The 23,429-nt window shown below is 41.6% G+C and overlaps 1 pseudogene; it reads left to right on the plus strand.

Moving 5' to 3' along the window:
* The window catches only part of LOC102759443, a 59,364-nt pseudogene extending 38,554 nt beyond the window's left edge, over nucleotides 1-20,810 (plus strand).
* Nucleotides 20,811-23,429: the final 2,619 nt, after the last annotated feature.

Genomic DNA, 23,429 nt, shown 5'->3' on the forward strand with positions numbered 1-23,429 from the left:
CTTGGGCAGGGGGTGGAGCAAGCGATCAGAGGGAGATGGGGGTCCCCTGCCCAGGCATGATTCCTGGGCCAGAGGTCTCAGGCCTGGGCGGGGGTCAGAGCCAGTGATCAGGGGGAGATGGGGGTCCCCTGTCCAAGCCTGACACCTCTGGCGGAGGCGTCAGGCCTGGGCAAGGGGCCGATCAGGTGATTGGAGGGTGATGGGGGTCAACACCTGAGGGCTCCCAGTATGTGAGAGGGGGCAGGCTGGGCTGAGGGACACTCCCCCCACACACACACCAAGTGCACGAATTTCGTGCACCAGGCCCCTAGTAGTAAATAAAATTATATAGGGGAATAACAGAGATTTGGCAAAATGCAGAGGTGGGATTTCTATCACTCCTCTGTCTAACTCATCTGTTTGCCTGATAAAAAAGCCAGATGGATCTTGCAGAATGACTTGGATTATCAAAAGGTAATCAGCAGTGATGATAATCACAGATGCTGTACCAGATGTGGTATCTTCCTTAGAATAAATTAACATAGCTTCTAGCCTCTGATAAACACTCTGTACCCATTGGTTAAGTAAACACTTTCTTTGCAATGCTCATCAGCAAAGATAATCCCACAAAGCTTACCTTCATCTGCCAGGGGAGCTGTAAATCTTTATTGCTATACCACAGGACTGTGCCCAACCTACTGCTTTTTTACTTGAGCCTGGAGAAGATTTGACTACACATAGAACATAACACTGATCTATTATACCAGTAACTTCATGGTGAATGGACTTGGGAGATGGCATTTGCAAGCAACCCGATGTCAGCATGGGGATAATCACTGTGGACGTTCAGGTATCTACCAGGTTGGGGAAGTTCCTCGGCATCCACCCATCTTGAATGTGGGTTTGTCTTCTTTAAAGTAAGAGGCCAGTTGAGGGGCATAGTTCTTAGTATTCTCTGTGGATTTGGGTGCCATATATATATAGTTGGTTTTGTTATCCTAACCCCAATTAGCCCTCAATTCCCCAGCTTTGAAAATAATCTGGAGCAAGAGAAGGCTCTGCACAGACCCAAGCTGTAGTAGAGACTGTCTGCCAATGAGGACCTTACTCTGCAGTAGACTCAGTGGTACTCAGAAGTGCCTGAGGCAAAGGGACAGGCTTTTCAGAGGCTCTCACCAGCTCAGATAGGAGAAGCACACACAGGCCAACGGGTCTTGAGAAGATCATGCCTGTTCCTGAGGACAATATTCTGCATTTGAAAAGCTGCCCTTGGTTTGTTTCTAGATCCTGGTAGAGACCGAACTTCTGGCCATGGGATACCAGCAATTATGAGACACAATCTGTTGAAATTTGAGTTTACAGGAAGCATTGGAGCATAAAATTTGATTTTGAATATGCACAGCAACATGTCATTATAACATGAAAATTGTATGTATAAGGCTGGCCTGAGCAAGTACACCAGGCACAAGTAAATTTTCAAGGATCCACTCCCTTAGGGACCTCTCCTGTGGCTTTCCTCAGATCCCCACAGAACCTGCTCCTTAAATTTGCTCCCTCTCTCTCAGCATAGATTAAAAATCCCCATAGGGAGTTCCCTATAATGAGTTAACAGAGGAGGAAGAGGATGTATGGGCCTGGTTCACAGGTAAACTGTCACAGTATATCTATACCAGCCAAGAGTTTCTGGCTGCTATACCCCATCCCCCTCAGAGTGGTCCAGGAAGTTCATGCATGCAAATTCCAGAAGTCTGTGTCTGGTTCATGGAAGGGGAGAGGGCCTGATGTTCAGATCTGATTCTTGAGCAGTGGCTGCTTGGAAGATTGATGACCAGGAGACCTGGGAATGGACTTTTCATAATAACTATGGAGAATGAAGGTATTATATGTCGTATAAATGCCAACCAGAGAACGTTCACTTCAGGGGAAGCATTTAATAATTAATGAGCAAAAAGACAAAATGGTGTACAGAATTATTGGTCCCTCCCTGTAAATACTCCATGCTTGCCCAGGGCACCTTGCAAAAGTGGCCCTGCCAGCAGCAATGGGATCATGTGTGAGACTAACAACAAGGGCTCCTTTGCACCAGGGCTAATCTGGCTTCACCACTTCTGAGTGCCCGACCTGCCAACACAAGAGGCCAATGTTGAATCCTTATAATGGCACCATTTCTCAGAGGGGAGACTTGGCCACATGTTTGATATTAGTTATATGAAAACTGTTTCATCATGGAGGGGCAGTGGTTTGTACTCACAGATAGTCCAAATCCTTGTCTGCCAACCCTACCCATAAAACTTGTGCCGATATCTTTATTATGTGGACTTACAAAAGGCCTAACTCATTAACAGATTTTCACAGAGACCATTGCCTCAGACTAAGGAACTCACTTCTTAATAAATAGGCTTTGGAAATGAATTTATTGGTCTCCCTATTACTCAGAAGCAGCTGGCATTATACTTTGCTAAGTATAGTAAATATGATGAAGGCTCAATCATGCCACCAATTAGGAGACAGTACTCTGCAAGGTTAAGCCACTGTCCTACAAGTCATTGTACATGCCCTAAACCAGTAGTCAATGTATAGTTTTCTTTCCTTCAATAGCTAAACCCTGTGGGTGCAGGAGCCAAGGGGTAGGTTCAGGAATTCTGTTTTACTATCACACTTAATAACCTGCTTACAGAAGTTTGCTTCTCATCTCTGGGTCTTGGGATTGCAGGATCTGGAGACCTAGTGCCCAAGGGAGAAATACTTCTGGGAGCACCACCTGGTTTTGTTGGTTTACAGAAGCTAAGGATGCCCCTAGCCTTTGTGGACTTCTCATTTCATGGACTGAGGGACCCAGGAGGTCACTGTGTGACTCAATGTGTTTAATCTCAATCATTGAGAGAAAATAGGGTTGATTTCACAGTGAGGGCTAGGAATTCACTGAGTTGCCACCTACTATTTCTGTGTACCTTCATAATGGTTACTGGGAAACAATAGTGCTCAACAAATGCAGGACCACTGAGTATTTGCATCCTCCATTTGTAGGATTTAGGCAAAACCAACCAAACAAACAAGCAAATAAGTTTTGTGAGCCAACATACTGGCTGAAGTGCCTGTTTTGGTGAGGGAACGAAGAAGCTAGGATGTTGAATTTAGGCCTCATAAAAGAGGGGCTACAACATCTGTGTTGTATGTTTATCCTCTCTTCTCTCCCCTATGCCTTTTTCCCTGCTACTTTACATGAAGGTCCGTGCAGATGGATAATATATTATTTTGGTTCTTGGTGGAAATATGATTAAATTGACATCATTTTATGAGGAGAGAATGGTTTATGGGGAATGAGTTTGCCTGTGCTTGCTTACCTCCATTGATGATGCTGTATGGTCTTCTTGGGCTCCTTGATGAATGCAACGAAAGAGGCATAGACGGGAAGAAGGAGGGGTCCTCTGCCCCATTGCTCTCTGATGGGCCATGGCTTTGGTTGTGTTTGTGGACAGTTAGCCAAGTTCTGGCAAAACCCACTTCAAGCCAAAGGATCATAACTGCTGTTGTTGGTTTTTAAAACACTTTCTATACTGTTGTAAATATTCTTTTCATTAACTTCAGCAATAATAAACACAAGGTTTTCTAATGAGTTGGAATGTCTGGCATCAACACTCACTAATTTATATATTTTTTAAAGTTCTCCAGGAATTTTGAATAGCAATTAAATTTGGGAATCATTAGTCTAAAGTCCAGAAGTGCTACCATATTAGTCTAAAGTCCAGAAGTGCTACCATATTCTTAGAGGAAGTTTTAAAGCAAACTCAGCAGTAAGTACTGGAGATTAGCTGGTATGCATAGCCTGGCTGTATAGTATTTCAGGCTAGCTCAAGTTTTTAAGAAACTTCTCAGACTCCAGGCCAATCTTTTCCATGTGTCCATTTGTGAAAAGGAAAGCAAAAGGGGAAGGAAGAATGAACTAAGAATGAATTCAGAATGCAATAATACCTAATCTATCCTCTTTAAAAAACAAAGCCAACCAATGGGTCAAGTTGGCCTGTTATCCTGGAAGCTGCCCCCTTTTCATTTCTGTGCTCTGTATATAGATAGGTAAGGATGTCATTGCTCTAAGAAATCTATCAACCTGATATTTCCTGATTGATGTTTCTGATGTATGAGGCTTCGGTGACCACGGGGTACAATATTAAATGAGTTTGGGTGATGGTATTTGACCCAAAGCCAGCATGTCCACCATCAGGAACCAATCTGCCAACCTAACTGCATCTAGATAGAGTGTGCCTATTTTATAGAAGTAAGAGTCATCTTGCCAGTGAGCACTCCGGAATCATTGAAGTAAGTGGGCCAGGGGATGAATGGCCATTCTCAGCTGTCTTCTGAGGGACTGCATTTGTCAGGCAGGATGGATAAAGCAGGCAGGACAGCAAGACACCGTGTATGGAAGAGGAGATACCATATAGGTGTACTGCACCATAGCCCCAAGCACGAAGCAGGTATAGTCACCGGTTGTGTAGAAGGAAAGTGCAGTGATTCCTAGAAGTGAGGTATAAATTCCCAGTGAGCTGGAGGCAAATCTTGTAAGCAACAACGTTAGAGGATTTTAGGCCTCTGAATTTGTCCCCACAAGTCCCTATCAACTGGAAATCATCAGAATCATTACAACTCTATAGGGGACCCACATGGAATGTTAAATACCATTTGATTAAATGAGAGAATGTGTAAAGCCACCATTATTCATAGTTAATGCATTTTATATTTCAATAAGCATGGTATTTTGGAACATATTATTAAAGGAAAAGACTTGATTCCTTATCCATCTAATTAAAGTCACAGAAACATTTCTTTAGTCATTATGACTTTAATAATACAATAAGAATCTGAGAAATGTGATGAATTTCTTAAATATGCGCTAGAGGTCACCAAGACAATTAGATTTCTGGTCACTCAAATTTGCCATTGCAGAAGGTAAGCTACATGTACTCAATTATTTTAGGATGGACATTATAAAAAGTAAATTTAGTGGTTTGAGATAATAATGACCTCTTGAGAGATGTATCTACTTAAGCCTGTCTTCATCATAGTCTATAGGTTCCATCACCTGTGGAAATCAGAAAGTATTCTGACGACCAGGGTCTCCTTGAAGCTAAAATTTTTGTTGCTCAGGAAGCTGCTTTTAAAGTGAGACAAGCCCTTTTCTGCACCATTTGAGAGAATTATTGGTCTCCTGCTTGTTTTGCAACTCTCTTGAAGACAAAGGTTGCTGTGGCATTTCTCATCACCCTTGCCCCTTGTGGATATTTATCTTCAGTTTTAAGAAAGCACTGAGATCTCTGTACAGAATATTCTGGCCTCACTGAGACATTCAAAGCAGCTTCAATCTTCCTCCATTGGTAGGCTGCATGACTAAGAGTTGGCCACCTTTTATTTCTATGCCCCTCATTTATTTGCTGTCTTCTAAACTGAAAATAAGCTTTATTAATTATGTAGAACATTACCCCAATGTCCTGAATACACAGGCTACTCAGACCAAAATTCTAACTTTGAGAAAAAGAGGAGTGGGCATTAGCTAGAGTGAGTTGACTTCACCTATCCATTTGGCTGGGTCTGTCCAGAGCAGTAAAATGTCCAAGTGTTTCATCGATTAATTTGGGATTTAATAGTGGAGAGCTTTGGGGCTGCTGTTCCAATTGTCTAGAAAACCATCCTGCAAAATCGCCTGTTTATTTTATAATTGTAGTCAAAATACCTGAGTTTGGAAGAAAAGGAGAGTATTGCTATTAAACCCTGAACATTTTCATCTTTGGTCACCAGATGGTGAAATACCAAGTTGACTATTGTCTTGCCACCACTTTTTTTCTGCTCTAGTGAAACCATATATAGCACCTATCTGCACAGGGCAACACTACAGCCCCCACAATCTTTTGTGAGCATGAGCACTTGTCTTTGTGGTCTCTCTAGAAGAACCACATGGAAGCATGTGTGCTCTATCATGGGAGCTGGAATTAGGAGTTTGAGTTCTGATAGTGACTCTGTCACAGTGTGCTCTATACTCTGAGTGAGTTACTCTATAGCTCTTCGTGGTAGGATAGGATAACAGGGCAGGTGATCTCAGCTGTATTCATACCTGACCATTCACCCTAGCCTCATGGAGCTGTTTAATAAAAAACAAACAAACAAACAAGCAAACAACAACAAACAATGAAGCAGCACATATAAAGCATTTGGGGTAGCCCTTAATGTGCAGTTTGCACTCCACAAGTGTTATTTTCTTTTTCTTCTGACATATCAGCTTAAGATTTCTATGATATAATTCATTGAAATCATAAGGTATGTCATTTAGCTAACTCACATTATGTGCCTTTCTGTATATAGGTACATTTGCTGTGCTGTCCCAATAGTTCAGGGTCCAGTGGGAGAGATATTTAGGCAAAAGATGATACAAATAGGCAAAGAAGGAAGTTGGCACCCAGCAATTCACCTTATTCTACATCCTGCTTTATCTTCTGCCTAAAAGGTATTAACTTTCCTTAGAACTCATTTAAATCAGGTGAGGGAAACAAGCCTGTCCTTGTTTGCAAATTATATGGCCTCTTTTTCTTTATTTTCCCTTATAGACTGCTCACATTATATTGCTGTACTTTGGTAATAGGCAGATACTGACACATTTAAACCACCTGTGAGGTGCCCTTGTTCATTGCTTGACAATTTTTGATGAATGAATGAATGAATGTATTGTTGACCAACTTTTTATTCCTCTTTAAATGACAGTGATTTTATTTAAATAAAACTAATTTTAGGGGTCTATTTTCTGAATAAGGGAGTGACTTTGTTTCACATCCATTATGTGGTATCTATTTTTTGATCACTCTAAACATGCATATTTTTTGTATATACATGTTATCTTTAAGAGCTTAAAATATTTCTAAAGCAAGGGTAATTTTATCATCTGTTTTGCAATTCTTGCATATGATTAAAAGCAGCATTAGATAGAGGAAACGAAAATGCACTGCGGCCGGAAAATTCGATATTATCCTTACTCCATCACCTATAATCCCTTTAAATCCTAACTTCTCTAGAGGTAAAGTGGAAAAAACCCCCCTCCTGCTCAGTAACCTCATGTAATTTCTATGAGAATAAAATAAAACAATATGTGCAAATACTTTGAAAACTCTGAAGAACTGCCTAGCTATAAATGACTATCATTAGCAAAAAAAAAAAAAAAAAATCACTGCACCAGGGAGATTCATCAGTTATATGCCATAGGTACAGACTTTCATTTTCTATAGATAAATGTGACCCTCTGACTCAATATTATTATTTCTGTTATGAAACTATGTTATAAAGCTGCAGTATATTTGTATTTTTCCAGAAATTGAATTAATTATGAGATAAGTAACAGAACAAATATATCCCAAAGGCAACAATAATAAAGGAAACAGAATATTTTTAGAACAACTGAGCAACTATTTTCATTTCTTTAGATGTGCAAATTCTTCAGTAGAGTTCTATTTACATTTAGTGACATGTTAACTGCATGTCAAGAAGGAGTGATCTATGTTCCATTTGGGGTCCTATTCTCACTTCTGGCTAGTAGGAAGATGTCAACAAAATTGAAATCCAGTGGGCTTTGCTTTAGTTAGCTACAAACAGAAGCATTTGACCTAGACCATAATACTTTAAGTGACTATCCATTCAGCAAATATTGGTTGTCAAGTATATTCCAGGTTGAATTTAGAAACTAGGCATTGAAAAATAACCTACACACAGCCTTTTCTCTCTAGGAAAACTCTGTGTACCAGGGGAAAGTGGATGGGTAACATGTAAACAAATAAGAATGACATGGTGCAGTGGACACCGTATGGAGAGAGGTGAGGCAGGGTGTGTGTGGGAACAGTAAAGACAGTGTCATTGCTGCACCCTGAGTCCTGATGAAATTTGTCAGGGAAGGCGCAGCACCTTACCTAAAAAGGAAGGAAGAGCAGGTTATTGTAGACTGAGGGAGCGCCGAGGGTCACATTCACAGAATGATACCAATTTAGGAGACTCAGTGGGCATGTGGCCAGGGAGGGAAGCAGGGACAGGTCACAGAGGAGGCTTTCTGTACATTGTAAAGGACTGGAACTTTGTCCTATAGTAGATCCTACACTGTAGGGGAAATGGGGCCACCAGTGGATGGATTTCAACACAATGAGATCTTGTAGGAAATTAACTCCCATTGGAGTCTGACAAATAGACTAAGTGACAAATGAGGAGAGCCAGGATCTGTTATTGTAGCCCCTGATGTAATGTATCATGAAGAGGGGTGAAGAGGTGAAGAGAGAGTGTATGATCAGAGATGAGCTCACATAGTCTCCAGAGCCAGGCTGCTCCCTCTCAAAGCCTGGCTCAGTTCCTCCACATGACTGTGAACAAGTCATTCAGATGTACCATGCCTCAGGCAGGCTACCTTCAAGTAGTAAAATGATGGTGGTTCAGACAGACCTTTGGCAGCCTCAGGAGAGAGCCCACCCCCAAGAGTTACAGTAAAGGTCCTGGGATTTAGTTGAATTGCAGTGGATTGGGTCATTTGCTCAAGAGAATGAGGGCTGAGTCAAATGCCTATTCCTGGAAATGAGTTGGAATGAATTCCTTCCAAAGCACGTGGAGTGAAAGTTAAGAAGGAGCAGTTCTAAGTGCTAGAGAAGGGCAGATGAATGCAAAAAAGGCAAAAGCAACAAATGTCCACCAAACACAGCTATTGCAAGTCTGACCTCATATCTGGATAGTTAACCTTGACTAGTATACAACAGAGAGGCATACGTGACACTCATCATGGTGGTAACTCCCTCAGAATTTGAACTCCACTAATCCCAATAAACTTTTAGTTATGAAAACTACTACCTTGACAAAGAACTAACCTCGTATATTCCTTTGGAAAGAATTGTACACAACTTATCCTATATAATAAAAGCGTAATATGCTAAGTGTCCGGTCATCCGTTCAGCCAATCAACGTGTAATGTGCTAATGATAAGCTAAGGCCGCTCAACCGCTCACTATGACATGCACTGACCACCAGGGGTTAGACAGTCGACTGGTTGACCAGTCGCTATGATGTGCACTGACCACCAGAGGGCAGACGCTCCGGCCAGTAGGTTAGCTTGCTGCTGGGGTTCAGCTGTTCGGAACTGAGCAAGACAGGCCGGACACACCTTGGAGTCCTCCCGTAGTCCCTCCTCGGATGGCTAACCTCCCACATCCCTCGCCAGCACTGGTGGGGTCCCTCAGCCTGGTCTGCACCCTCTTGCAATCTGGGACCCCACAAGGGATGCAGGCCAGGCTGAGGGACCCCACTGGTGCACAAATTCGTGCACTGGGCCTCTAGTGAATAAAAAAATGGTGAAAATGGAAGGGGCATGAGGGGTTTCTGTCATCTATGTCCCTGTGTAATATTTTTCATCCTAACTTAGAGGCTTTAAAAGGATGAATTTTATAAATTTGATCATTTCTGGCATTTGGCAATCTCTATCTTTAACCACATCTTAAAAACATTTTAAATACTTGAAATCACAGTCCCATCTTTATCATAAAATTGATAATATTTAATTATATATTTTTTGCTTATTTAGTTTTTAATGTTTCTCTTCTTTATTGGGCCTTGTGTTTTTCAGTTTTCTTTCCCCTTTGCTTTGGAGGACATGATTATGTCCAATGGTCTTATCCATGCAAGGCATTATGGAAAAGTTAACTTTCAACCTATGTGTATCATTCTTGATTTTATTTGCAGGTAGAGTAGCTATGAATACAAAAAGGAAAATGAAACTTACCCATATACCAACCTCTGTTTACTAAAGGAAAAGTCCACAGGAGGACAGTACAGTGAGTTCTGAGCATACAAAAACTGTAGGCAGATTTGCAAATCTGAGCCATAATGGGTCTTTCCCATATTTTAAAAGTTGAAAAATGCTCAGTTCATTAATTCAAAATTTGAAGTAACAGAGATTGAGGCTAAATTGATTTTACTCGTCTATAACCTACAATGAAAGGATGTGCTAAATAACTTTAAAAAATTAAGCTAGTAAAATATTTGACTATGTAGAGAATAAACTGTTTTCTGTCACACAATGCTATAGAAGACCCATTTAGAAATAATTGAAAAGTTATATAGGGATAAGCTCTTTCTTTTCTTAAAATGTGAATAAGGAATTTCCTTATCCCAAGGTATGAAAATTCATCTTTAGTCCATTCTTACCTGATGTATGAGGTGACAGAATTCTTCATCCAAGCAGCTTCTGAGAATATAATTTTCCTACCGGTGGGGCTACATCAGGCACACCACTCAGAGCAGAACCTTTCAAAGTTTATAGGGTAGGACTTGGCGAGCTTGTTCGATGGTGATTAATGGCTCTGTTAGAAGTCCACAGTATTGATGATAAGTTACTCTCATGCTATTGCCCAAGGAGACATCAGAGTAGTGAGAATACCATTCTTTTCTGATCTTCCATAGACTTTCTGTCTCTTCTCTCTTTTTTATCTTAACTCTCCCTCTCACCCCTGCTTCTGTACTTAATTTGTTTCTTCTACCATTCCTAATAGCTTCTAAGATAATATGGAGCAGAGTGAATATAATACCCATTATATGTATTGGATACATTTTATATCACCTGCTTTTATTTTAAACTTCAGTTTAATTTAATATTTAAATGCAGTTTTAAAAAAAGCTGTATGTGTTCGTATCTTTGCTAATTTCTCTTTTGTGGGTTAGTGTTTTCAGGATGAGCAAGTTCCTTATGATCACCACCATCTCTTGCTTAGACTAGTTCCATTTACTATATATGTCTGAAAATAGTAACAATTTTATTTAAATAAAGTCAGGCTGGCCACTTTTATTAACCTCTAGCAGCATGATCGATTTAATCGAAGAAGCCAAATACAATTTATCAGATCATCAAAATATTTCCCAAAAATAATCTGAATTGGAACCCAGTATATCTAAAGAAAACACTTGCTAAAATTAGAACAGTTTTCAGATGTTTTTCAAAGCTATAAAACTCTCTTTCTTAGAAAGAAATCTTACCCAGAATTATATAAATTATACAGAGGAAGAGTTAATGCTGATTGAAGTGGGGTTCCCAGGGCCCCACCAACTCTTCCTTTAACCCCACCTGTCCCCTTCTTCCAAATAATATCCCAGGAACCACCTTGGGACATCAGAGAGCCCTGGAAAACAGTTTGTAAACTACTTCCTAGAGTTAGGTGGTTGGAGGTTGAACACAGTGAAATCAGGAAATGTCACCTGAACCCAAGCTTTGCCTTCAGATCATTCATGGTGGAGATTAACACAGAAATTTAAACCTGGATGATGCATGAAAAGTTTGTTATGCTTCTAGTGAACAATGCAGCTTTGGGCTCAATCCCTAAGATTATGGTTTGCTACATTCTGGAGCCTTAAACCATACGTAAATAAGTACTTGAATTGGCACTAGGCAGGTATGAGTGACTTCTTCCTCTGAAGATACCATCTCCAGTTTCTATTTTTTTTTCTTTCTAGATTTTTGCTTAGTTATATTTTTCCTTTATTCACCACTCACCCCAGCATACAACCAAAGACACACACACAGTAGTGCGCCACCACTAAGAGCTGGTCCAGCATAGACGAACAATTTCAGTCTGCAACTAAGCACTGCATACCACATATAAGTGGAAAATGCAATAAATGAGGGTGTTCCATGTCATCACCCTAACCCTGCTTAGATGTCATCCCTTATTATTGATTACTAGGAGTGATGTTACAGCATTCTTTATTGTAACCTAGAAGGCTTGAATTTACATAAACTTTCCTCAAGGAATTTGCTTGTATCTTCAGTGACAAACAAATACAAAATGGCAATCCAACAGTTGTCCAAAGAAAAACTCATTACAATCATGTCAGCCTTCTATTGTCAGATGACCTCATGCCAAGAATATCTCAGGTTTCGGCAGGGAAAGCCATTGTTCCTGAATACATAGGAACAGATCCCAAAGAAATATCAATTAATGTCTTTGGGAGAGCAATTGGGGTCTGTAAGGTAAACATTTGGTACAGACCTAGTGAATTATTTTAAGTTGTCAAAGACCTGTTGAAACATATAATTGTGGAATCAACATTACTAGTTACAACTAATGCTGGAAATGACTGCATACAAACCATATTTTCCAGGAAAACATACTGTGTGAATGAGCTATGAGTAAATAAATATCTTTATAAAGAGGAAGGATGCACAAGATGTTTTCTTTGAAATTAAGATATAATTTTAATACAGCAAGATGTGTTTCTAAAAAGGAATGCAAAAAAGTTTTAAAAATCGCTAATATATTGGAACATTCTTGTTAAGCCTGTTTACAGATTTTGGTTATAATTGTCTTGTATTTTAGTTTCTTGTAAATTGGTAGAATTAAGTGTGAAAACTTTGCCCCCAATCTTTGCTCAGTATGATTGGTTCCAAGGTAGCTTTTTTTTTTTCTTAAAGACTTTATTTTTAGAGCCATTTTAGATTCATAGCAAAATTGAGGAGAAAGTACAGCGATTTCCCATGTATCCTCTGCTTCCACACATGTACAACCTCCCCTATTATTATCATCACCCATCAGGTGGTACCTTTGTTACAATTGATGAACCTACATGGAGACATCAGAATCACTCCAAATTCATAGTTTACATTAGGGTTCACTCTGAGTGTTGTACATTCTATGTCTAAACAAATGGATAGTGACTTGTATCCATCATTATAGTGCCATGTAATTTCACTTTCCTAAAATACCTCTGTGCTCTGCCTATTCCTTCCTGCCTCGGTCCACCCCCCACCAATCACGGACCTTTTCACTATCTCCTACTTATCCTTTTCCAGAATGTCTTATAATTGGAATCATACAGTATGTAGCCTTTTCAGGTTGGCTTTTTTTTTTTTACTTAGTAATATGCATATACATTTCATCCATGTCTTTTCAAGGCTTGAAAGCTCATTTCTTTTTTGGCACTGAATTATATTCCATTGTCTGGGTGGACTGCAGTTTATTCATTCACTTACTGAAGGACATCTTGGTTGCTTCCAATATTTGGCAATTATGAATAAAGCTGCTATAAACATAGTGTGCAGGTTTTTGTGTGGACATAAATTTTCAACTCCTTTGGATACATATAAAGGAATGCAGTTGCTGGTAATAGTATGTCTAAGTATTAAACTACCAAACTGTCTTCATCAGTGACTGCACTGTTTTGCATTCCATGTAGCTTTCCTCATCTAAACTGGAAACTAACACTTGCTCTCTGCATTCTTGGACTCAGATGCTGCTGTCCACTCTGTCTGCGGCAGTGTCTTGGGCTGGGTGTTAATATGCAGACCATTACCCCTTTGCTCATGAGCTAGGCCAGCAGGGATCGATAAGTCTTTGTGTGTGACTGCCCTGGCCCTGCCAGCCTGGAGGAAGTCTGCAGCCCCTCCCGCTGCGTGACCACTGGCTGCTTAGTCAGTCCCTGTGAAGGTGCCTCATGCTGTAAGGTACACTTCTCCTTTTGTTTTTTCTTGCTCCTTTTGCAAAAGAAAGACGTGGAAAAGATTGAGATGCTTCCGTGCTTGACACCACTACCTGCAGAATAGCTGTTGCAGGTAGAATACCAAGCACGATGCTCAGATCATGGTCTCTCAGCAGATAAGTATTGAGTCTTAAGTTATAACCTGAGGCCCACAAGAAGGAAAAGGAGGGACACTGTGAGGAGGGGAGGAAGGCACGATTTATCTTGGTCTGTTTCTTCCTGGTCTCCCCTCAACTCCATCACTGTTATTATTCCTAATGTGATTAGCCCTCTTCACTTTGTTTAGATGTTTGAGGTAATAACAGTGGGGATGTGAGCTTGCGAAAGGCAGTGGCCTCAGCTGGTACCCAGTCTCTTAATTATACACCCAGCCTTTCTGAGACAAAAGCCCATTTTACTGCAGAACCAACGTGCTTGACATTTTAACACTGACAGGGTGCTCTTTATGTTTCCTCCTCTGTGAGGCCAGGCCTCCTTAATTACAGTTTTCCTAAAACTTTCTGCACGTTAAGATCCTTCTTATGGAAAGGTTACAAGTGGAAACCATCTTGCTATTTTTCTCCTGAGAATGATCATCCTGATTTAAAGTTTAGAGGAGATAAATCAGGATGACAATAGTACGTGGAGGCCTGTGGCATCCGGCCTCTCCTCCTCCACCCCCGGGCCCTTCATTGAGATTTCCATGTGGAGTTGCTGGTGCCTGCTTGTGACATAACCAGACCAGATTCATTGTGTTTATCATAAAAATGTTTGGGGATGCTGCTATATATGTTTTTTCTTTTAAAATAAAGACAGGGAATGGAAATGTGCCTTTGAAACAGTCTCTTTCCGCATCCAAAGTGATTTTGATGTGATTTTGACGGTGTGGGACAGGGATCATCAGGAGTGAGTGGCAGCTTTCAGTGCACAGTCTCCAGGGACATTCATAGAGAACTATATTCAGACGATTAGAATTCTTGTTCAGGATATTGTCGTGTAAAAAAGCACCTAGGTTGCCAGACAGCCAAGTACTTGGCATTATCATGACTTTCAAATGTTAACATAGGCTGGATCATGCAACAGCAAAGTTGCCATTGATTATGACAGTGATACAGACTTGGGAGCTAACTCAGAATTCTTGGCAAACAAATTGAAAGCTGTGTTCAAAACCTGAGCGCTGTAATGCATTCATGGAAACCAGTAAGCGGTTTCTGAACTCTACCTGTATATAAACCCCCATGGCTTCCAGAATTTAGTCCTGAAGTGCTCACATTTCCAGTTAACCTCAGATAACAATTCTAGAAGGGTGGCTGTAGCAAGAGCATAGGGCTTTATAACAAAATTTAGATTTCACTTTGGGTGTGAAAAACAGGTCATTCCATATTTATTCCTATAGTATGCACATATGGTGGGCAATTGAGGATATTTTATGATGCTTCCACACTTGTTACCCCTGAAATAGAGCTGACTCTGTAAGGCAGGGCATTGAATAGCCAATCATAAATTATTACTCAGATTTACTTATTGTCCTGGTCCATTTGGGCAGCTATAACAGAACACCACAAACTGGGTGGCTTATAAACAACAGCCATTTATTTCTCACTGTCTGGAGACTGGGAGTCCAAGATCAAGTATTGACTGCCTGCTTCCTGGTTCACAGACAGTGTCTTTTCCCTGTGTCCTCACTGGGTGGGGGGTGGATAAGGGAGCTCTCTGGGGTCTCTTTTATAACGGCTCTAATCTTGTTATGAGGACTCCACCCTCATGTCCTCATCATCTCCCAAAGGCCCACCTCGTTACATCATCATATTGGGAGTGAGGTGTCATGAACATGGGGATTTGGGGGAATACAAACATGTAGTCCATAACACTAATACACTCACTACAGAATAGATTTTAGTAGAAGGTGTGTCTATTTTGAACTTTAGTTGAAGAACTTTTATTGAGCACATATAGTGAGTGACATGTCAGGTGAGGAGCTGTTCAGCTCTGTGTGCCTGCCCTGGGCATGAACTATTCCTGACTGCCCTGGGCTGGGTTCCATGGAAGCCAACACTGAGCCGCATTCTGAGTGCAGGGTGAGTGTTAAGTCTCAACACCTGTGAAGGGATGAGTGGGACAAGGAATCAAACTGCCACATGTCCTGCTTTGGGACAGAATGGCCAGCAAGAGCTACCTGCAGACCTGCTCCTTCCTGGAAGGGCACCAGGAGGGCACATTAATAAATAAGAACCGGACAGACACGGGGTCAGGAGAAGCTCGGTTGGGGACAAGTCCACTTGGTGGGGCAGATGAGGAGTTACTCAGGTGAGGCAGAAGACCAGGAAGAAAGGATTTGATGGACCTGTGAGGCGAGAATAGGATTGGACTCAAGAGTCTGTCCCAGGTAGAGAGTATAGGACCTCAGCAAAAGTATAGACATAAGGATTTCACTTAGGACACTTAGGAAAAGCCAACGTGTTCTGATAGGCCCACACATGCCTTCATATCATGGCGGGGGGAGTAGGGGAGAGCTTGAGGACTTGACTAGCAGAGTGAGATATCTGGGACCTATTGTAGGTCATTGGGTGTTCTGGGAGGTTCTGCTGTAATGTTACATTAACAAGATGGTGATGGAAATGCTGATAGGATGTAAAGGAAGTACATGCGACGTGAAATCATACAGCACGTGGATTTATGTTCTGTGAGGCCAGGCATCTCTTTGCAGTTCTGAGTGACACTACCAGAATCTAGCTGGGCCCGCCAATGGGGATTATTTTGTCAACATCAAAGTGGCCTCCAAATGGGCACTTGTACAACAGATGGATTGGACAACTTGGGGCTGTGCTGGTCTTACTGCAGAGAGCCAGGCACTTAATCTATGATATATGAACCACGAACTGAGAGGTGAAAAGGAGAGATTTTGAACTGTTAAGAGATGAGATACCCAAGCCCAGTCCAGGAGGGAATGGTAAAGTTGGAAGGGAGGAAGAATGAAAGAAGGAGGTGGGAGCCATTGTAGTCACTCACCTTGACAAGGTCATGACCACTCAAACTGCCTAAAACTAGGTGCTATCAGCCAGTGCAACTGTCCTGGTTCTGGAAAATCCTCTGTTGTTTTTGTCTAACTAACCCTGCCATAATCTTGTCACCGAGCCTGGAGAACCAAAATAATATTGGTCACATTGGCACAAATTGGGATGCTGAACAGTGGACCAGGGCTGCATGGGCTGTAGTAGTTTAATTTCAGGTAGGTTGTGTTTAGGATGATTCTGGAAATTTAGGCTTGACTCTCTCAAGAGAGGCTGGGATCAGTTGAATAGACTTGACACCTGTCTGCAGACTGAAGTCTGAAGTCTCAGTGGACTCACCATCCAGGTGTTACTGTTCCCAAATGGTTACTATTCATCATGGACCCAACTCGACCTCTCTATGCTCAGTACCATCTGGTTCAAAGCCTCATTCTTTCCCCCTGGACTTCTATAACAGATGCATATGTTTTCTCTCTGCCTCCAGTCTTATCCTCCCTGTAGCCATTCTCCCAAAATTATTTCTCTACATCATCTGATGATGTGTCTTCCTGGTAAAAGCCATCACAGGCTTTCCATCACTCTCTAACTGAATCTCCCACCACTGGCTTCCTCAAACCCTAAGTTTCTAGCATGCTGACTCGCTCACCTTCTCCAGTGTCCCAGCTGGCATGGACCACAGCTCCCTGATGAAGGTCATTTTCCCTTCTTTACACCTCAGGCCTCAGCTAATTGCCACTTCCTTTAGGAAGCTTTTCTCCCCAGCATGTTAGGCCTCTCTTGTGTAGACTCATGTTTTTGGCAAAGTACTTTCACACTGGCTGTACTAATGTCTACCTGGAAGCTACTCTGCCCTGCCCAGCACACAGGGCCAGGCAGGCAACTTGGATCTGCAGACTTCCAGGTGCAGGATGACAGAGAGGGACAAAAACTTTGTAGGCTTGAAAGAATACACCCATTTACACAGAGCCAGGTTAAACACACACACACATACATACACACAAACAAAAAAAACAAAACAATAAAAACTAAAACAAAGTCACAGTGGGTGGAATAGTTTGTCCTATTGGTCACTGTGCCCTGAGACTAGACCCAGGCATTTGAAGGCGGATGCCAGGTGAAGAAATGCGTGTTCCCAAATGAACAAGGAGATCAGCATCAACTATCAAAATGTAAAGGTAAAGGGATATGAGAAGGACACAATCCCAATTTTAAAAAGGTAGAGGAAAACTTTGTCCAGCAGCTTTGTAATTTGTGAAAATGGAGAGACGCTCACACCAAAATGTTGACCAAAATTGCTAAAGAAGTTTCAAAAAAGGAAGCAGTTTGAAGAGAAAACAAGTTAAAAAGACCTGTTAGGAAAGAATGGGTTATTTGATATTTACATGTTATATATTTAATGAAATTTATATACATAATATTTTATATATACATATTTTTACCAATAAAAATAATGTATTTTCATTACAAAAAGTTTAAACCAAGAAGAGGAAAAAGGTTATTTATTTCCTTTGCTCCAAGAGCACAGAGCACTTCATGAGGGTGGAGGGGGCAACAGACAGGCTGCTGGAGGATGGACGTGCTACCTGCAGGGGAGGAGAGGGAGGTACCACACAGAGGTGACTCTTACAAGAAATCCTATGGTGAAAAAGAAGGAATGCATCAGGCATTAGCTGTGTATGGAAATGGACCTGGGGAATTCAAGAACATCAAAAATGAACTTGTCAGAAGAAAGGGAGAGATTAAGGATGTCAGAGAGAGAGAGGCCAGGGTACAAATGAGGAATGATGTTTGAGTTAAAGTAGAATCAAGATCCTTGGCAAAATATTTTATAGCTACTGATGTAATAATGATTCAGGCAATGATTATCATGGATGCTAAAACCATGGGTGAAACAAAATATTAACATGGTCTGAAACTGTCACCACTCTCCTGACTTGCAAATGATAGAGCAAAAAGTCCCTTAGGATGCAGGAATGGACAGCTGCCCCATCACTATTTCTGATGTTACCAAGAGTGTGACAAACTGGCATCCTCCTCCGAGTAGAGAAACTGAGGAGAAAACACTATAGACTGTTCTTCCCCAAAACATTTAACCTGAATCTGGTTATGAGAAAATAGAAAAGTTCATTCCATGAGACATCCTACAAAACAACTGGCTTGTTCAGGGAGGAAAAAAAAAGTCAGGGTCTAGTCTACATTAAAGGAGACTAAAGAGACGCAGTGGACTGAGTGGATGCTGGGTGGAGGGGAAAACAGCCTTCAAGGCCAAGACTGGAATAATTGGGAAATTGGAACATGAACCATATACTAGGTACTGTCACTGTGTCGCTGTTAAATTGTGGAAATACCTCTGGTGAGGTGAGAGAATGCTATTACATGGTGGAATGAATATCTCAGCAGGAGAAAAATAAGTATTTTATCCATATAAAGAGAGATAAATCACATGTGGGAAATGTTAGCTATTGCCGAACCTAATGAATGGGTTTTCATTGTTATTCCTTCAGTTTTTCCATAGGTTTGAAAATTTCAAAATAAAAAGATGAAAAAAAAAAAAAGAAAACTGGAAAAGAGGAAAGAAAGTGTTTTCTCTTGCCCTAATTCTTTGGCTCAGTGGATAGAGTGTCGGCCTGCAGACTGAAGGGTCCTAGGTTTGATTCCGGTCAAGGGCACGTACCTTGGTTGTGGGCACATCCCCAATTGGGGATGTGCAGGAGGCAACTGATCGGATGTGCAGGAGGCAGCTGATCGATGTTTCTCTCTCATTGATGTTTCTAACTCTCTATCCCTCTCCCCTCCTCTCTGTAAAAAATCAATAAAATATATTTAAAAAAAAAAACGAAAAAAAAAAAGAAAGTGTTTTCTCTGAGGGGAAAGGGGAACTCGATAGTAGATAGACTCTCATTAGTCCATGTACTATTTTCTAAGGACTGCATTTTGTTTTGAAAATAAGCTACCTCATTAAACCCTCCTAACACATTTCCAGGGTAGATGTTATTATTCTCACTTTACATATGAGGAAAGAAAAGCTAAAAATCATGTATTAGAGCCCATTCTGAGAACTAGTAATAGCAATGTGTAGGTTGAATACTTTCCTTTTTAATTCAGGCTGACCCCTTTTAGTTAGGGCTAAGTGGCAGATGATACCCTGTTTGGTGTATGCAGAGGGAGTGAAGCAGTGAGGAATTAGAAGACCTGCTGGAGAGTTGGCAGGATGGAGGAGGAGGCTTTAGGCCAGTGATGGTGAGCCTATGATACGCGTGCCAGAGGTGACATGCGAACTCATTTTTTTGGTTGATTTTTCTTTGTTAAATGGCATTTAAATATATAAAATAAATATCAAAAATATAAGTCTTTGTTTTACTATGGTTTCAAATATCAAAAAATTTCTATATGTGACACAGCACCAGAGTTAAGTTAGGGTTTTTCAAAATGCTGACACGCCGAGCTCAAAAGGTTCGCCATCACTACTTTAGGCTGAGCTTCTAGGAATGATCACTAGAGTATCACCCGCAGAACCTGCCTGCCAGGAGAGCTGCCATGTCAGCCATAACCAAAGAGTAGAGGGACCCCAACCCAGGGCTCCAGGATCTATGTTGAAATCCACACTAGCGCTCAGACATCCTGGCCTGCCACTCGACACCCTCAGCCTGAACATGGCGCCTGTTTCACAGGCTTTGCTGCAGAACAACACAGCTTCTTGCCCACCTGCAGAATATCCTGTGGGCACATCTGTGGGAAACAAGGCCGAGTGTACATCTCTGGGTGGAGCTTTTGAAGTGCAGTCTTCACTTTTCTAGCCTTGACTACTGAGAAAAACATGCTGCACAAAGAGGTAGAGGAATTATTGGAGGCCATTGACCTGTTGGCCACATTTCCCCGCTGTATTTGATTAAATTACATGAAAACAGTGGGGTGAGGAAGGAGAGGTCTGAGGCCTTATAGGAGGGGATTCAGTTGGGGTTCAATCAGAGAAGCAGGGCCATGAGGATATAAAATGTAAGCAAATATGTACAGAACTATTTACTGATTTATGTAAATAAATCAGTAAATTTAGTTGTTATAAGGTTTCCACCTTTCACCTTGTGGGAGCTGGTTAAGCAGTCTCTGTAAGGGTGTCATGTTCACGTCTGATAATGAGGCTTGAAGGACACAGCTCAGGCATTAGGAAGCAAAGATGAAGGGAAAGTGGAAGAGAAGAAGGTCAACGGGGAAGATGGAGGAAAAGTGGAAAAGACAGAGATAAGTGGGGAAGTGGAGAAGATCGTATTGGAAACCACAAGGATGAGGTGGAGCCACAAGGAGGACTGAAACCCATGCCTGTCCTTATGCCTGTTGTGAAAGCTGTGTTCTGAGAAAGCTGGAGTCTTCCACCTGAAGCTGAACACACACCTGATCTAGGAGTGAGAGGAACAGAGGAGAAACGGGGGAAGGTGGGGTTGCCCCATGCCATGAAGTTGAGCCTTTAAATCGGGATCGATGTGTGGGAGTTCTAAACTGGCTACTGCTTCCCTCCCTCTGGATCCCACACAGGAGTCTCCCAGGTGCCTGTTAATCAGAAACAGACAGGGAGGGGAAATCTAGGAAGTGTAGCTGAAACTGGACTAGTGGGCACTTCGGAAAGCCAACAGAGTGGACTGTGATCTACTCATGAAAGGAGAAGGGAGGCATGGGTGAGTAGCAGTTAAGGAAAAACCAACCCAAAGCTGACTGGCAGCACCAGGGCCATCAGAACACATTTTCTACTCAACCCTACTTAGTACATGGAGTTAGTAATCTTCAAGGCCACTCCATGGTCTGAAAAGGCTGCTAGAGCATCAGCGCTCTTCTACATTCCTACAGAATGTAGGAGGAAGGGGTGGGGCATATACAAAAGTGCCCATCTCAGTTGAATGGGACACCTTTAATGAGATTTCCAGAAGCTGCCCCCAAATGACTTTCTCTTCCGTCTCTTGGAGTCACTGCTACTTAGGGTGACTGTATACTTTGAATTGGGACACTTTTGAAAAAGAGGAGGATATTATTGATAATTATGACAGCTCATCAAACTGGAAAACAAAACATAATTGATAATTATGACAGCTCATCGTAGACAAAAGAGAAACTATGGCTAACACCACCCCTAGAAAGGTGGGAAATGTAGTCTTAGAGTTGAGTGCTTTGTCACTCCAATACACCATGCTTTATGAGTAAAGGAGGAGGGGAAATAGCCATTGGATAGTGATTGACAGTCCTCCCACAAAGCCCACATCTAGTAATGTATTTTTTACAGATGACTGAAAGTCAGCTACTTAATATCTTTAATTTGTACCGTCTCTATTTTCCTATTAAGGAAACAGCATAGTTATTACTTAACATTTTAGTCTGAATGATTAGGACAGAACATTGTCTTCTTCCCAGTAGCAGGCATGAGACTATTCTGAAAGCATGGGGCTTACAGCAATCAGAGAGACAGAGGAATTTCCTCTGTTGCACATTCACCGTGTGGGTAGGAGGAGGACTTGGCAAGGGATGTACTAACAGAGGAAAGGATGGGCAGTGGTATCTATGCATGTACTTACAAACCTCCCAGATGATGTTCTGGGGAGAAGGCTGAGGCTGCCAATTTGGGACTAAGTTAATCTGACAGTTGCAGCAGTACAGACATTTAGGATATTAGTCTAATAGGAGTCATGCAGAACATTGACAGCCATATTAGAAATAATGAATCAGTCTGCTGGATCTATATCCAATTAGAAATGATGATTATCCACCTTGTCTTTTCGCCTGCTCATTAGAGTAAGTGCCCTCCCGAGGGGACAGCTCAGTTTAAAAAGCATGAAAGGCAGCATATAAAGTGCATCTTGGCCAAGGACAGGACGCAGGATCTTGGGGAATTCTCGGCTCCCAGGACTGGCAGCCCTGCTGAGAGCAAAGAGGAGACACTGTAAGAACTAAACTCTCAGAAGTCCAGCTCCTCACTCTGAGAAGGAACATTGTTCTAACTCAGTGGTTCTCAACCTGGGCTGCACATTAGAATCGCCTGGGAATCTTTTTAAAATCCTGATTTCTGGGCCTCTTCCTCCCGAAATTCTGTTTCTTTGTTATGGGGTGAGGCCACAACATTAGTAACAAAGAAATAGAATTTCCGGAGGATGAGGCCCAGAAGTCGGGATTTTAAAAAGATTCCCAGGCGATTCTAATGTGCAGCCAAGGTTGCAAACCACTGTTGTAATTCAGTATTTAAATGACAGATTAGGGACAATCAGGCCCTAAGAGCTCTTGATGAGGTCAGTACAAAGCACCTAGCACCCAGGACCCAGTACCCAGCACCCAGCATAAAACATTCTGGATAGTCCAGCCAGGGTGGCTAAGTGGTTGAGCATCGACCCATGAACCAGAAAGTCACCGGTTCGATTTCTGGTCAGGGAACATGCCCAGGTTGCAAGCTTGATCCCCAGAAGGGAGCGTGCACAAGGCAGGCAATCGATGTTTCTCTCTCATCAATGTTTCTATCCCTTTATCTCTCTCCTTTTCCCTCTCCTTAAAAAGTCAGTAAAACCTTTTTTTAAAAAAAGTACTCTGGACAAGACAGTGAACGTGAATCTGACCAAGTCCTTAGCATGACTTACAGATTCTGGGAGTACTGGGGAGAAGGGGCAATAAAATCCACCACAAGTAAACAGGTAGTCAAATGGAGTAAGCAGGGCTTTTCCATGACAGCTCACTTGGTTTTTTCAGCATGTCCATGCCATGAAAAGAAGGAAGGGGAGAGGAAGGGCACCGGCCTAAGTGAAAGAAGTAAACCACATCAACCAGTCAAAGGGTGGACTTTATTGGACCTTAGTTTGAAAAACAAAAAAAACTCTCAAAAATATTTTTTGAGACCATCCTTGAAGTTGGAATATGGATTCTAAGTTAGATCTTACTAAGGAATTGTTATTTTTTGTT

Source organism: Myotis davidii, unplaced genomic scaffold, assembly GCF_000327345.1.
Source record: "Myotis davidii unplaced genomic scaffold, ASM32734v1 scaffold194, whole genome shotgun sequence".
NCBI classification, from domain to species: domain Eukaryota; kingdom Metazoa; phylum Chordata; class Mammalia; order Chiroptera; family Vespertilionidae; genus Myotis; species Myotis davidii.